Genomic DNA, 14481 nt, shown 5'->3' on the forward strand with positions numbered 1-14481 from the left:
ATTACTGTTTTTACCTGTACTACATCAATGCACTCTGTACTAACTCAATGTAACTGCACTGTGTAATGAATTGACCTGTACGATCGGTTTGCAAGACAAGTTTTTCCACTGTACCTCAGTACAAGTGACAATAATAAACCGATACCAAAAACCAAAGTGTTTATTCAGCTTCTCCTCAACTGCATCTCTGCTTTTGTAAACTGTAATTGCTTCTACATTCCCAAACACACTCTGGGTAAAGTAGTCAGAGGAACAGCTCCTCATATTCTTCCTGGGCAGTCTCTTACCTGATGGCATGAACATCAAATTCTCAAACTTCTGGGAACCGCTCCCCTCTGTCCCTCTCTCCCCACCCCACCCGCCCCCCCACACCTTTACCCTCCCCTCCTGATCCAACTGTTCCGTCATCCCTTTCCTCTCCATCCGCCCATCACCCACACACCACTCCCACTGGTTCCCCTTCCCACCTCCCTCCCTTGATTCCATGCCCCACTGTCCTCTCCTATCAGATTCCATCTTCTTCAGCCCTTTGTCACTTCCACCTATCACCTCCCAGCTTCAGACACCATCCCCACTCTCCCCCCTCCCTCACCTGGATCCACCTATCACCTGCCAGTTCTGGCCCCACCCCTTTACACTGGCCATCTCCCCAGTCCAGGCGAAGGGTCTCGACCCAAAACGTCGATTGTCCATTTTCCCCCCCCACAGATGCTGCCCGACCCGCTGGGTTCCTCCAGCACCTTTGTGTGTTGTCCCACAATTCCCTTTGGATTGGATGGAGACCAGCCTATCTTGGCGTGGCCCCTGGTTCTGGTCTTGCCTGGACCACTGATCCAGAGACCAGAGTTCAAACAGCACCATGGAGCTGGGGAATTTAAATACATCAGTTAAATAAATCCAGAACTTAAAAAGGGCTGTTTCAGTGATGGGCAAGAAGCAGACCTCACTGCCAGCTGCTTCACCAGCATCCTTCAGGCGAAAAGATTCAACACTCTTACCCAGTCTGGCCAAGACATCACTCCAGACCCACTGCCCTCGGAATAGGCAGCAGTCCATTGGGCAATTGGTGAGGAGCAATAAACGCCTTCCACACCAGCAATACCCACATCCCACCAATGGATCAGCAGAAACCTTCTCCACATCCACCCTCAAATCCCCTTCCATTGGGTCACCCCTCAGTTACCTCTTCTCCAGAAGAAAGATCCCCAGATTGTTCTGAGGCAGCACAGTGGTGCAGCAGGTAGGGCCACTGCCTCACAGCTCTAGAGACCCAGGTTCAATCCTGACCTCGGGCGCTGTCCGTGTGGAGTTTGCACGTTCTCCCTGTGACCATGTGGGTTTCCCCCGGACCCTCTGGTTTCCTCCCACGTCTGAAAGATGTGCAGGTTGGTGAGTTAATTGGCCGCTGTACATTATATGTGTGTAGGTGGAGGGGTAGAATCTGGGGGGCAGGGGGGAGTTGGTGGGCAGAATAAATGGGATTAGGTGTAATTGGGCTGGTACAAACTCAGTGGACTGAAGGGCCTGTTTCCCTGCTGTCTCTATGACAATGACTCTCTAACCTTCCAACTCTGGTAAAATATCAGTGACTTTGCCTTTCGTTTTTCCCATCACCTCCACAAGAGGAGCAGAACTGCTCACAGGACTCCACAGCTGGGCTAAAGATACCAATGGAACCACTTGGCGGTGTTTTAATTTTGACTTCAGTCTAGGAACCATCAAAAGGTACACAGGGAGAACGGATCCCACAGGCAGGAGGGTCAGTCACCAGAGCACACAGATTCAAAACAACTCGACCAAAATGCTTTTGTGGAGAAGGGGTGGGAGAGGAAGGAAATTGGATTTGTGTTTTCACAATGTTATGTTCTACCTGGAGTGTGCTCCCTGAACGTGCAATGGAGACAGATTTAATGGTAACTTTCAAAGAGGAATTGGACAGATTGTTGACAAGGAAATGAGAGCGGGGGCAAAGAGAGAGCTCTTTCAAAGGGTTCACACTCAGCCAGTGGGCTGAACAGCCTGCACTGTATAGTTCTATTATATACATTTATCTTAATGGTGGTTGGAAGCTCAACCAAGCCACTATATCTGGTTTTCTTTAAAAGCCCTTTACATCAGTACAGAGGCAACTAAATTATTGAGGTACAGAGGGTCCAGGTCCATAGTTCACTGAAGGTGGCTACGCAAGTGGATTAGGTGGTAAAGGAGGTGTACGGCACGCTTGCCTTCACTGGCAGGGGTGTTGAGTATAAGAATAAGGAAGTCACACTGCAGCTATATAAAACCTTAGTCAGACCGCACTTGGAGTATTGAATGCAGTCCTGGTTGCCCCATTACAGGAAGGATGTGGAGACTGTGCAGAAGAGGTTCACCAGGATGCTGCCTGGATTAGTGGGTATGAGCTATAAGGAGAGGTTGGGCAAAGTTGGGTTGTTCCCCCTAGAGTATCGGAGGCTGAGGGGAGACCTGACAGAGGTTTTTAAAAATTATGAGGGGCGTAGATAGGGTAGACAGTCAGAAATGACAAACACCAGAGGACATTCTTTAAAGGTTGGGGTTTGGGGGTGGGGGGGGGGGGGGGCAGAAAATGGGAAGGATGTTTAAAGGCAAAGTGAGAGACAAGTTTTTTTTTCTAAAAACGCGGAGAGTGGTAGGTGACTGGGGTAGTAGTAGAAGTGGGAAATTTGGTGGAGTTCAGGAGGCTTTTAGACAGACACATGAATCTGAAGGGACTGGAGGGACGTGGATGATACACAGGAGGAGGATGACGACAACAACAACAACAACAACGAGATTTAGTATAAAATCGGCATCAAGATCGGCACAAGGTGGACCGAATGGCCTGTCCAGTGCTGTACCGTTCTATAATACTCCAGAAGTTATCAATAGAGGAATCTTGAGATTAGGCATGACTGATGCGGAATCAGTGGAGAACGACTCACTTCATCGCAAAGCGGGGCAGCGAGCTGCTCACCACCCACAGACATTGCATACTTTTACGTGCAGGCTTCACGCACCCTTCCACGGTCATGGACACCAGCTGAGAAAAGCAAGTGGCCAGAAGGAAGGGCTTGTGTGACATTGGTGCAAGAAATAGTGGCCCCGAGGGGAAATCTGCCTCTAGTCCAGCTTCTCTTCCCAACTTTACCCTCCAGCTGTCTGACTGCTAAGAGATGCTGCCTTGGAATTGTTGTTGGAAACTCTCACCCTCCAGGGCTACCTAACCTGCTCAAGAACTCCCAGCTACTTTTATTTTAGGCATCAGATCTGTAGCGTTCTTGCCTTTGTTGTTCTACAGAAAGAAGCGTAATTAACGTCAGGGTTCAGCACTTGTGGTTTAGAATCAGCATCTGCTAGGAATAAGTCAACTATTGTATCATAAAACTCCTGCACAGTTTGATTGCCTCTGTACAATTAACTCATATGGAAATATAACCAATTGTTAACTTAAGTGGAAGTCACTGCAATAACCAATATTGTGGTCACAAAAGGAGAGGGCTCTTAAAAAATAAATCAGAAGTGGTGATAATGAAAGAGCTCCAGTCTGTCACTCAGATAAGAGCCTGAAAATTTATCAATCCCAATTTTTTTTTTAAAAAACTCAACACGTAGTCAGAGTTATATAGAAACAGGCCCTTCAGCTCACCAGATAGATCTGTGTCGACTTTTTTTGCCATCTACACTAATCCCATTTTCCCACACTAAGACCGTACCCTTCTATGTCGTCTCTTCAAGTGTCTGCCTCAACGCCTCTAAGCTTAGTAATTGCATCCGACGCCACCTCCTCTGGTGGCACGTTCCAGGTATCAACCACTCTAAGAGAAAAACTTCCTCTCAGATCTCCTAGAAATCTCCTTCCTCTCCCCCTTTGTTTTTGATACTCCTACACTGGGTAAGTGATTGATTATCTACCCCATCTATGCCTCTCCTAGATGTTATACATCTCCATCAGGTCACCCCTCAGCCTCCTTCGCTCCAGGGAAAACAAGCCCAGCCTGTCAATCTCCCCCCAGAACTAAAGCCCTCCAATCCAGGCAGCATCCTGGAGAATCTCCACTGCACTCTCTCCAGTGCAACCACATCCTTCTTACAGTGTGGTGACCAGAACTGCACACAGTACTCCAGGTGTGGTCTGACCAGCGTTTTGTAAAGTTGCAACACAACCTCCCAACTCTCATGTTCCATGCCCTGACATATGAAAACAAGCATGTAGTACGCCTTCTTCAGCACCTTATCTACTTGCACTGCCACTTTCAAGGAACTATGGACTTGAACCCCTATTCCTCAACGTTTTTCAGTGCCTTACATTTACTGTACATCTGAGCCCAATTTGACTTGCTCCATTTAAAACAAAACTGTAACGGAAACTCATAACTGAGTATGGTTTGCATACACAATCTAGTAGAGCTGTTTCAGAAGAAATCTTTCCAGCAACTTGAGAGTTTGTCTTATCAATTCTCAATCAGATTGTTCATTTTGATTGTGCCAAACAAAGAAAAAGTTTTCCGAGGAAGGACAGGAAGTGTCCAGTCAGTGGGAGCAACGTCATTTCATCTCTGCACTGTGTTGAATCCTGGCACAGAATGAAGTGTGACGGAAGTGTACCGTCAGCTCCGAGTGTAGCCTCCTAGCTCCAGAGACACGGATTCATCCTGACCTCCGGAGCCGTGTGTGGAGTTTGTACATTCTCCCCGTGACTGTGTGGGTTTCTCCGCATGCTCTGGTTTCCACCCATATCCCAAGGATGAGCTGGTAGGTTAATTGGCTGCTGTAAATTAGCCTCTAATGCAAGTGGCAAAAGGATCAAAAGAGAGTTAATAGACAGGGGCATAGACAGAGTTAATGCAAGTAGGCTCTTTCCACCTAGATTAGGAGAGATAAGTACGAGAGGACATGGCTTTAGGGTGAAAGGGGAAAGGTTTAGGGGGAACATTAGAGGGAACTTCTTCACTCAAAGAGTGGTGGGAGTGTGGAATGGGCTGCCATCTGATGTAGTAAATGCGGGCTCGCTCTTAACTTTTAAGAGTAAATTGGATAGATACATGGATGAGAGAGGTCTGGAGGGGTATGGGCTGGGGGCAGGTAAATGTGACTAGCAGAATAACGTTTTGGCACAGACTGGAAGGGCCGAATGGCCTGTTTTCTGTGCTGTAGTTTTCTATGGTTCTAGTTGATGGGCGAGAGTGAGAATGAACAAGTAGCAGGGGTACAGGGTGGCGCAGTGGGACTGATGGGGTTCCTCCTTGGGAGGAGGCATATACCTAATGGGCCAAATGGCCTCCTTCTATAATGCTGCAAGATAATGGGTGGGTGTGGGAGGAGAGAGTTATCTGGTGACGTGGGAGCTGATCTCCAGAACTGAAGTGGAGTTGCATTTCTATAGTGCCTTTGGATAACCTTAATGTGTTCCAAAGGACTTCAGAGAATGAGATGGTTCTGAAGTGCAGTCAATGTTATGATGCCAGTACATGCAGAGCAAGATCCCACTGCAATAATGACCAGATAACCTGCTTTAGCGATGTCAAGCAAAGGTTAAAAATTGACTTGGGACCCTGTTTGGCCTCAAATTACATTTGTGTCAAGGGACCTCACATTAACATCTCTGCAAAAAAAGGCACCTGGCAGTGTGGCACCCCCTCAGTGTCACCCCTCCTACAATGGGGTGCCCCCCCACACAGTACTGGCATTGACACAGTGTTACATCGGAACATCAGCCAGGGCCGATGGATCTGGGTCAACTAACCTTCTGATGGAGGTGAATGCACAACGCAACGAACTACAGCTGAAGGTTTACTTCCCACTGAATTCACCTGGACTTCCAAATGGGAAATTCACCGGTGGATTTCACTGAATACAGATGCCAGTGCTGGCTGGCATGTACCACATGGCTTGAATTGCTCTCCAAGCCATTTCCAGTCAACCACCAATAGGCCTGGACTCGGAGGTCAGACCAGGGAAATACAGCAGGTTTCTTCCCCAAAGGACTTCATTGTGCATCAAACATCCCCCCAACCCCTCCCCTGACCTTATCGTGGTGGAAGGTCATTAATGAAGTAGCTGAAATTGGTTACTACCCTTCATCCCAGCTGGTCTGATGCCCTATACAGATTTGGGTCTCCTTATGGTCAAGTGGCTCAGCTCTACTTAGGGGGAGTTAACAACAGGCAATAAACATCAGCCTCGTCAACAAAGTTCACAACCCACCAATGGATTAAAACAAATCCACATCATTTCAATTTACCTTCACACCCAAGCTCTGGGAACCACAGCGGTGAGCGACAGAGGGGTTAGCCAATGAGGGCACATTGACCAGGTTGGACCGATGCTCGCTGACATTTAGAGGAATAGGAGGTGGTCTTATTGAGACACAAGAGATTCGGAGGGGCTTTGGTAGGGTAGATGTTGAGGGGATGCTTCCTCTTCTGGGCATTGACAGCAGGGACATCGCCCACATCACTCAGCTGAGGGGAAGTTTCTTCTCTCGGAGTGTGGTACATCTTTGAAATTATTTACCCCAGAGAGTTGTGGAGGCAGATTTATGGTTTGGAGGTGAAGGATTGTGGGAAACAGGCAGGAACGAGGAGCAGAGGCTGACACCTGACTGGCCATGTTATTCAGTGGGACAGGAATGAGGGGCCGAATGGCCAAACTCCTACATCTTACGTACAAATGTTCCCTCGATCAGAAAAGCGACAATTTCAAATTCCTCTGCAATGGATATTCAAAACAGCCAAAAAACTACAATCAAAAGGACTGTACTGCTGGGTTTCCCCAAGTTACTGATCACTCAATGCAAATCCCGACCTCTTGCTAAAACCATCAGACCGAAGTCCCGGCAGAGAGGCTGGAAAGTTAACTCTCCGATGACTGCAGGGAGTGTGGAGGTCAGCCAAGCTGGCTGCACAGGGCTTCTAGAACACCAGGCTATAAATAGCACCGGGCCACTGCGAGTGACAGCTTTCCGTCACATCTGCTCAGCGGGGCCGGAGTCCGAGCCTCGGACCCTTCAAGGACACAACCCAGGGGCACGTGACCAGAACAGACCCCGGCCCTTTGACTTGCCTGCTCACGTGGCCGAACCAGAATGAGGGAGACAGACTCCAGGCTGTCCAGCACAAGAGGCAAGGGAAGGGGATCAGTAGTGGCAGGGTCCCACTACAAGCCCAGCAGGGAGACAACAGTGCGAGCTGGTCAATCACTTCCGAAGTGAACGAGGAGGAGAGAGGCTTTACTCACGAGCACGGTGCAGCGGCCTGGCCGTCTTGGAACGATCACAACTCGGGACTGGGTTCATCGATCAGTCAGTCAGGGACAGTGCCAGCCACCAGCTCATCGCCCGGCACAGCTGACGAGACAGACAGGCAGTGACTCAGCATTCTGCCAGCTCCACTTAAGTAATGCCAACACGCACCCCCTCCCTCCCCCAACCACCCCACGCTGACCGAGGGCAGACCTGCATTGCATTAGCGCCTTGCACGCCCCTTTTCAGCAGGTGCCAAAGCTCTCCACGGCCAATGAAGTGGTCACCGTAATGCAGGAAACGAGGCAGCCGACTAGCGCACAGCAAGCTCCCACAGAGAGCGACGTGATGTGACCAGACTGTCAGTTATAGTGACATAGGCTCAGGTGGAGGGGGTGAACAATCCCCTGCTCTCCTTCGCGGTAATATCATGGGAATTCTGACAGTACAGCACTCCCCTAATCTACACTGAGTGCTGTGTCAGGAGTGGGGATCGAACTTGCAGTCTACCGACTAAAGTGAAGTGCTTCCCAGTGAGCTGTGGCCCATGGTTTACAGCACAGGACAAGGCCGTTCAGCCCAACTAGTCAATGCTTGGTGTTTCTGCTCCATCCCACTCTCCCTCCGATGGGTTAATCCAACTTCCGCTTAAAGCCACCTCTACAGCTGCCCTCGACCCCTCCTCATGGAGGAGCTCCATGTTCTCCCCCACTCCTCGGGCAGGGAAGCCCCTCCAAAATGACACTAAATTGACGAGCACTAGTTTCAGCCTCCCCATTCATCCAAAGTGCACCCAACTCACTTTGATAGACCTCACCATAGAACACTACAGCACAGAAAACAGGCCATTCAGCCCTTCCAGTCTGTGCCAAAACTTTATTCCGCTAGTCCCATTGACCTGCACCCAGTCCATCACCCTCCAGACCTCTCCCATCCATGTATCTATCCAATTTATTCTTAAAACTTAATAGTGAGCCCGCATTTACCAAGTCAGGTGGCAGCTTGTTCCACACTCCCACCACTCTCTGAGTGAAGAAGTTCCCCCCTAAACATTTCCCCTTTCACCCTAAAACCATGTCCTCTCGTACTTATCTCTCCTAATCTAAATGGAAAAAGCCTACTCACATTTACTGTCTATACCCCTCACAAGTCAATTTGTGCAGCATTTACTCCTCTCAGGGCCCACCTCTGGACCCAGCAACACCAGAGGCTTCCTTTCTACCCCCCCAAATTCCCTTGCTACTCCTCAGCTTCAACACAGGTCAATCAGCAAAGGGGGCAGGACCACACAGCAGGGAGTCCGAGTGACACAGCGTGGAATCAGGCCCTTCAGCCCGAACTCATTCATGCCAACCTGAGCTAGTCCCATTTGCCTGCGTTTGGCCCATATCCCTCTGAATCTTTCCTATCCATGGACCTGCCTAAGTGTCTTTTCTTTTTCAATCTTTTTATTAGTTTTCAAATTAACACCGATTAATATATCGATGTTTATACATGTAATACAAAGAGATCAGGAGAACAATGACATGGATAATCATAAAGAACAATAAAGTATAAAAAAAATCTGTAGATCCAATGATCTGTTAGTGAATGAATATAAAAGAAAAAGATTTATTATAAAGAAAAAAATCCCCAAAACAATAAGAAAAATTATAAACAATATATCAAACCAAACTAAGCTAAAGAAAAAAAAATTAAAAAACAAAAAAAAAACTGGACTAAAATTTCTCAGTAGAAACAGAACAATATTATGTCATCAACTCTGTTTCTCTAAGTTGAAAGGTTATTATAAGGGGATCTAATATCATGTGAAAATATTGAATAAATGGTCTCCAAACTTCCTCAATTTTAAGCGAAGGATCAACAGTACCACTCCTAATTTTTTCCAAGTTTAAACATGATATAGTTTGAGTAAGTGTCTTTTAAAGATTGTAATTGTAGCCGCCTCTACCACTTCCTCTGGCAGCTCGTTCCACACACCCACCACCCACTGAGTGAAGAAGTTGCCCCTCAGGTCCCCTTTAAGTTTTTCCCCTCTCACCTTAAACCCATGACCTCTAGTTTTAGGCACCACTGCCCCGGGAAAAAGACTGACCATCCACCTTATCTACACCCCTCATGATTTTATAAACCTCTACAAGGTCACCCTCAACCTCCTGCGCTCCAGGGAAACAGTCCCAGCCTATCCTTGTAATACAAACCCTCCAGTCCTGGTAACATCCTGGTGAATCTATTCTGCCCCCTTTCCAGTCTCGTCACAATCATCTGAAAACAAGGTGGTACTTCATTCTGCTCAGCATCCCCCACCCAAGGACCCCCGAGCACTACCAGATCAGAGAGAGGCAGCCATGGGATTGGACACATACACCCACCATCACCTAATGACTGCCAGATCTAGCCTGGACAGAGGTTGTCACATGACCAACATCTCAAAGCAGAGGGAGGGAACAAGGGAAAGGGAAGGTTAAGAGTAGACCCTATCCATAAACCCACACCAAGCAGGAAGCCCCTTTGATTTATTTTTGCTTCATCTCTTGCTCGAGATAGAGACCTTCCTCCCTGACGCCCAGAATCAGTGCTGTGCAGATCTATACTGGTTGCAGAGGTTGTCACATGACCAAACTAAGTTGTGGGCTCAAGTCCCACTCCAGAGCCTTGAGCACCAAACTCCAGGCTCTCGCACGTACTGTCCAGTGTGGCGCTAAGAGAGTGCTGCAATGTCTGAGGTGCCGACTTTCAGACGAGACGTTAACTCGAGACCCCAGCCTGCCCTCACCCAGCACAGGAGAATTCCAAGCACAACCTGGAGGAACAGTACCTCATTTTCTGTCTTGGGACCTTGCAGCCTAACAGCATGAACATTGAATTCTCCCACTTTAAGTAAACTCAACACCACCCACCCCCTCCCCCCCCCCCCCCCCCCACGCTTCTTCTCTTCCCTTTCCCAGCCTCTTTTTTTCTACCCTTTTTCCTCCATACCTTTGACCCATCCCCCTCCTCCCCCACACCTGCCTGTCACTATCTCTTACCTGCATCTACCTATCACCACCCTGTGCCCACCCCGCCTCCCCTCTTTTGTCCACCTATCACTGCTCTGCTTTTCCCCCCTATATATTGGGCTTCCCTTTTTCCTATCTTCAGTCCTGAAGAAGGGTCTTGACCCAAAACGTTGACCGCCTGCTTTTCTCCACAGATACTGCCTGACCTGCTGAGTTCCTCCAGCATCATTGAGATTTTCATCTGGATTCCAGCATCTGCAGTCCTTTGTTTCTCAAAGACCTCACTGATGTCCAGGTCAACATTTACACCTCAAAACCTACACTACTGCGAGTGACTGGGTCACAGTAACATAAAGGCAATTCCAATGCACAGGACCGCAAGCTGCAGCTGAGCAGTAGACTCAGCACAACACATCACGGGCACATCCCTCCCCACCATCGGGAGTATCTACAGGAGGCACTGCCTTAAGAGGCAACATCTATCAAAGATCCCCACCATCCCGGCCATGCCATCTTCTTGCAGCTACCTGCAGGCAGGAGGTACAGAAGCCTGAAGTCCCACACCACCAGGTTCAGGAACAGCTACTTCCCTTCAACCATTTGGTTCTTGAACCAACCTGCACAACACTAATCACTGCCTCAGTATAGCAACATTACAATCACTTTACACTATAATGAACTATTTTTTTTGTTCTAATTGTGTCCTTTCTTGTATAATTTATGTTTTCCTTGTGAATGTTGTGTCTCTGATGCTATGTGCCTGTGATGCTGCTGCAAGTAAGTTTTTCATTACACCTGTGCACACATGGACTTGTGCAGATGACAAACTCGACTTTGACCTTCCTGTGTACAAACACTGGCAGCTACGTTTCCCCAGTTACAACAGCTAGCTCCTCCCACACTCCAGAAAATCCACAATTCCATTTAGACAGAGTCCATCAGGGTCAACATGAAGCTCCACTTTCCTACCTGGACCCCAATCTTCAACTCTCCTACAGACCACTGGTCTATCCCAGCCTCGGATACATTGAGTGACTCTGCTCTGACGGCTCTCTGGGAAAGAGAATTCCAGAGAGTCACCAGTGAAGAAGTTGCTGCTCATCTCCATCTCAAAAGGGGTGACTCCGATTTATGGGGCACCCCATAAAGACAGACGAGCATTTGGGAGACCAGCCGGATGGATTTACTGGCTGCTGCAGCCATCGTCTGGGAACAGGGCATTTCCCTGTGCCTTCTCCCCCCTCCCCTCTGAGCCATAACACTCAGGGGCTGCGTGGAGCCGAGCAGAGCCGGGAGCGCTGAGCGGACTCACTGAATCTCTTCCCGCTCTCCTGTCACCACTGTTTCTGTGACCTGCTCCACACACATTTCCAACTTATGAACAGCTCGGGTTAGGGACAGTTCTCAGGATAGACCCCTGTCGTATCCCAGCGACTGCCTGTATTCTGAGATTTTTTTTAAAAATGCACATAAAACCCTTCTCGGTGTCTTTTTAAAGTAAGAAACAGCCTAAAACTCTGGGACAGTGCTGCATGGGGAGCCTACACTCCCCTGTACATAAAATTATTCATTTTTGCTTTAAGATATAATATAAAAATTTACTTTAAAAAGTGTCAACAATCCATTAAAGTTTTGTCTGTGAGGTCAAGTCTTTTAACTTCCTCATTTTGCTGAGTAGTCAAACGTCATGACCCTGCGACCACTCCACACAGCCAATCTTCTCCAAGCTCCAGCTCGACAGCCTCGTGTGAGAAACTCCCAATGACATGGGAGGCCATTTCAGCCCAGAGTCTCTGCTAGCTCACGGAGCAATTTTCCCCTATAATCCATTTTCCCCATATTCCCATCAACTCCCCCCAGATTCTACCCCTCACCCACACACTAGGGGTAATTTACAGTGGCCAATTAACCTTCCAACTTGCAAACTCGGCACAGGTATCACCTGAGGTTGGAATTGGACTTGAATCGCTGGAGCTGTGAGGTGACAGCCCTTGCAGTAGTGCCACCAAATAGTCCTATACCTGCCTTTCAAACCATGACTCCCAACATTAGATTTCCTCTTCAGAAGAGGCAGTTGGTTTCTTTCTGTGAAAACCCTTTAGGTATTTTAAGTACCTGAAACAGATCACCCCTTAATCTTCCAATTAACTATAAAAACCTGGTAGAAAAATATAGTTTCTGCTCCCCAGAACCTTCAGTCCAAGAATGCATCTACTTCAGCTTTGAGCTGTTCAGTGACTCCTTCCTCCACAGTTCTCCAGGAGACAGAATTCCAAAGATTCCTCACCCTCAGAAGAGATATCCCTCATGAATGGATGATCCTTTATTCCGAGTCTCAGCCCCTCGATTCTGGATTCCATACAAGCAGAAGACGGCCTCTCTGCATCAACCCCTTTATAATCGTTTAAGGTTTCTATAAGACCACCCTCATCCTTCCCAGCCCGTAGCCCAGCCTCAGCAACGTCAGACCGTTCTCCTCCCCTCACTCCCACCTCCTGTTGCTGGTTTCTTTGCTTGCTTTATTGCCACTGATTTTAGCTTCTGCCATCACCCTCCGTCCCTGCACCTAAAACACACCATAACATTTTCCAGTACTGACCAAAGGTTGTCGACACAACCATCCGTTTCTCTCCCCACAGATGCTGCCTGACCTGTTGAGCATTTGCAGCATTTTGGTTTTATTTCAGATCTCCAGCATCCATGGTATTTTACTTTTCTTTATTCAGCTTTGGATGGATTCCCAACTCCCACCGCCCTGTTCCTGAGCCACGGGGATAGCTGAACACCAACCTATAGCAGCTCCCCCTCTGGTGAAGCCTCAATAGTAAAACTTGTTTTTGAGATGAGGAGAAACAGGGAGTAGTGAATCTGTGGAATTCTCTGCCCAGGGAAGCAGCAGAGGCTGCCTCATTAAATATATTTAAAGATTTTTGCATAGTAGGGGAATTATGGGGAAAAAGGCCAGGAGGTGGATCTGAGTCCACGGCCAGATCAGCCATGATCTTATTGAATGGTGGAGCGGGCTCGACGGGCCAGATGGCCGACTCCTATGTTATGTTCAGTCTGTCCATGGGATTACTGTAACCACCTCAGCCCTACCACCCTCCAGAATCTTTGCCCCCTCCAGTTCCAGCCTCTTGACCATCCTGAACGTAATCGCCCTGCCAATGGTACCTTCAGCTGCCTGGGCTCAGAGTTTGAAAACTTACTCCTCAAAACTCCCTCTCCCCCCAAAATGGTCCTTAAAAGGCATCCTTTTCATCTCAATACTACTCAGTAACTAGTCTTTACAGATAGCATTCCTATTAAGTGGTTTTGGGCCCTTATGTGAACATCTCCATACATAAATGTAGTTTATTGGGGAAACTTTGCCTCACACCACAGATAGTTCCCCCACCAAAAAAAAAGGGAATTCTGTGTACGGGAAAGTACTTAGTAATCCTGTGTTATGTCCAAAGCACTGTTATGTCCAACAGTCACTGTTGAAAAGTAGAAATGTGGAAGCCAATTTGCTCACAGCCAGGCCCCACAAACAGCCACATTCTAATGAACCACCTGGTCTAGTTTTTTAAAATTATTTATATATTTATTGAGGGATAGATTCTGACCACAGGATTTTTGGGGAGAAGCCTCTCGTTACTGCCACCCAAGGGTAGACCGGTCATCCAAAAGACAGCTCCAAAGATAGAATGGCATTCCATCAACTATTTCCCAAAATCCAGAGTGCCCTGTATTAACCCCGGGCAGATGTCTCTGGGAACATGGCTGCACACAGACAGCTCCACTGCAGCACTTGGAGCTGGCACCTCGCCCCACAGTCCCCACATCAGTCTGCTCCCAGTTTTCAAGAGTGGAGGAAGAATTCCAATGCCTCACTCCAGGGGAAGGCCTGACCCTTAAACACACAGAAAAATACCCATGTCCACGTTAGAAGGACCAGCACGATTTTCTAAATACCTGGGTAACCGGGGGGGTAATCCAGTGTGCTTACCTACTATAGTTAGACTCACTTTGACAAAATATACACACTATTACAGACCTTGGTCTCTGCTGCCTGAAGATCTGCCCTTGATTGGAGACCTTGAGTTATATAACCCCTTGCTTGCTTTACTTAACAAGGGACACATGTGATGACACACTGGATCTAAGTGGCTGTCTTCACCACTCCCCAAGGTCCTAGTGCCCTGAGCCACCAAGAACGATGTACACTGCATTAAAATATTCCCGCTGTTTAGGTCAGAT

General features: G+C 48.0%; 1 protein-coding gene across 3 annotated transcripts in view; it reads right to left on the bottom strand.

The window, feature by feature from the left end:
- LOC127576693 (CREB3 regulatory factor-like) overlaps nucleotides 1-14481 on the bottom strand; it is a 73131-nt gene that overhangs the window by 37709 nt on the left and 20941 nt on the right. The window contains exon 3 of one of the 3 annotated variants that reach the window (XM_052027346.1): nucleotides 7237-7345. The exons of the other annotated variants lie outside the window; for them this stretch is intronic. The gene's annotated coding sequence lies outside the window, so the exon portion shown is untranslated. The remainder of the gene's footprint in view (nucleotides 1-7236; nucleotides 7346-14481) is intronic. 3 annotated transcript variants of the gene reach the window in all.

This window comes from Pristis pectinata, chromosome 12 (assembly GCF_009764475.1).
Source record: "Pristis pectinata isolate sPriPec2 chromosome 12, sPriPec2.1.pri, whole genome shotgun sequence".
Lineage (NCBI taxonomy): Eukaryota > Metazoa > Chordata > Chondrichthyes > Rhinopristiformes > Pristidae > Pristis > Pristis pectinata.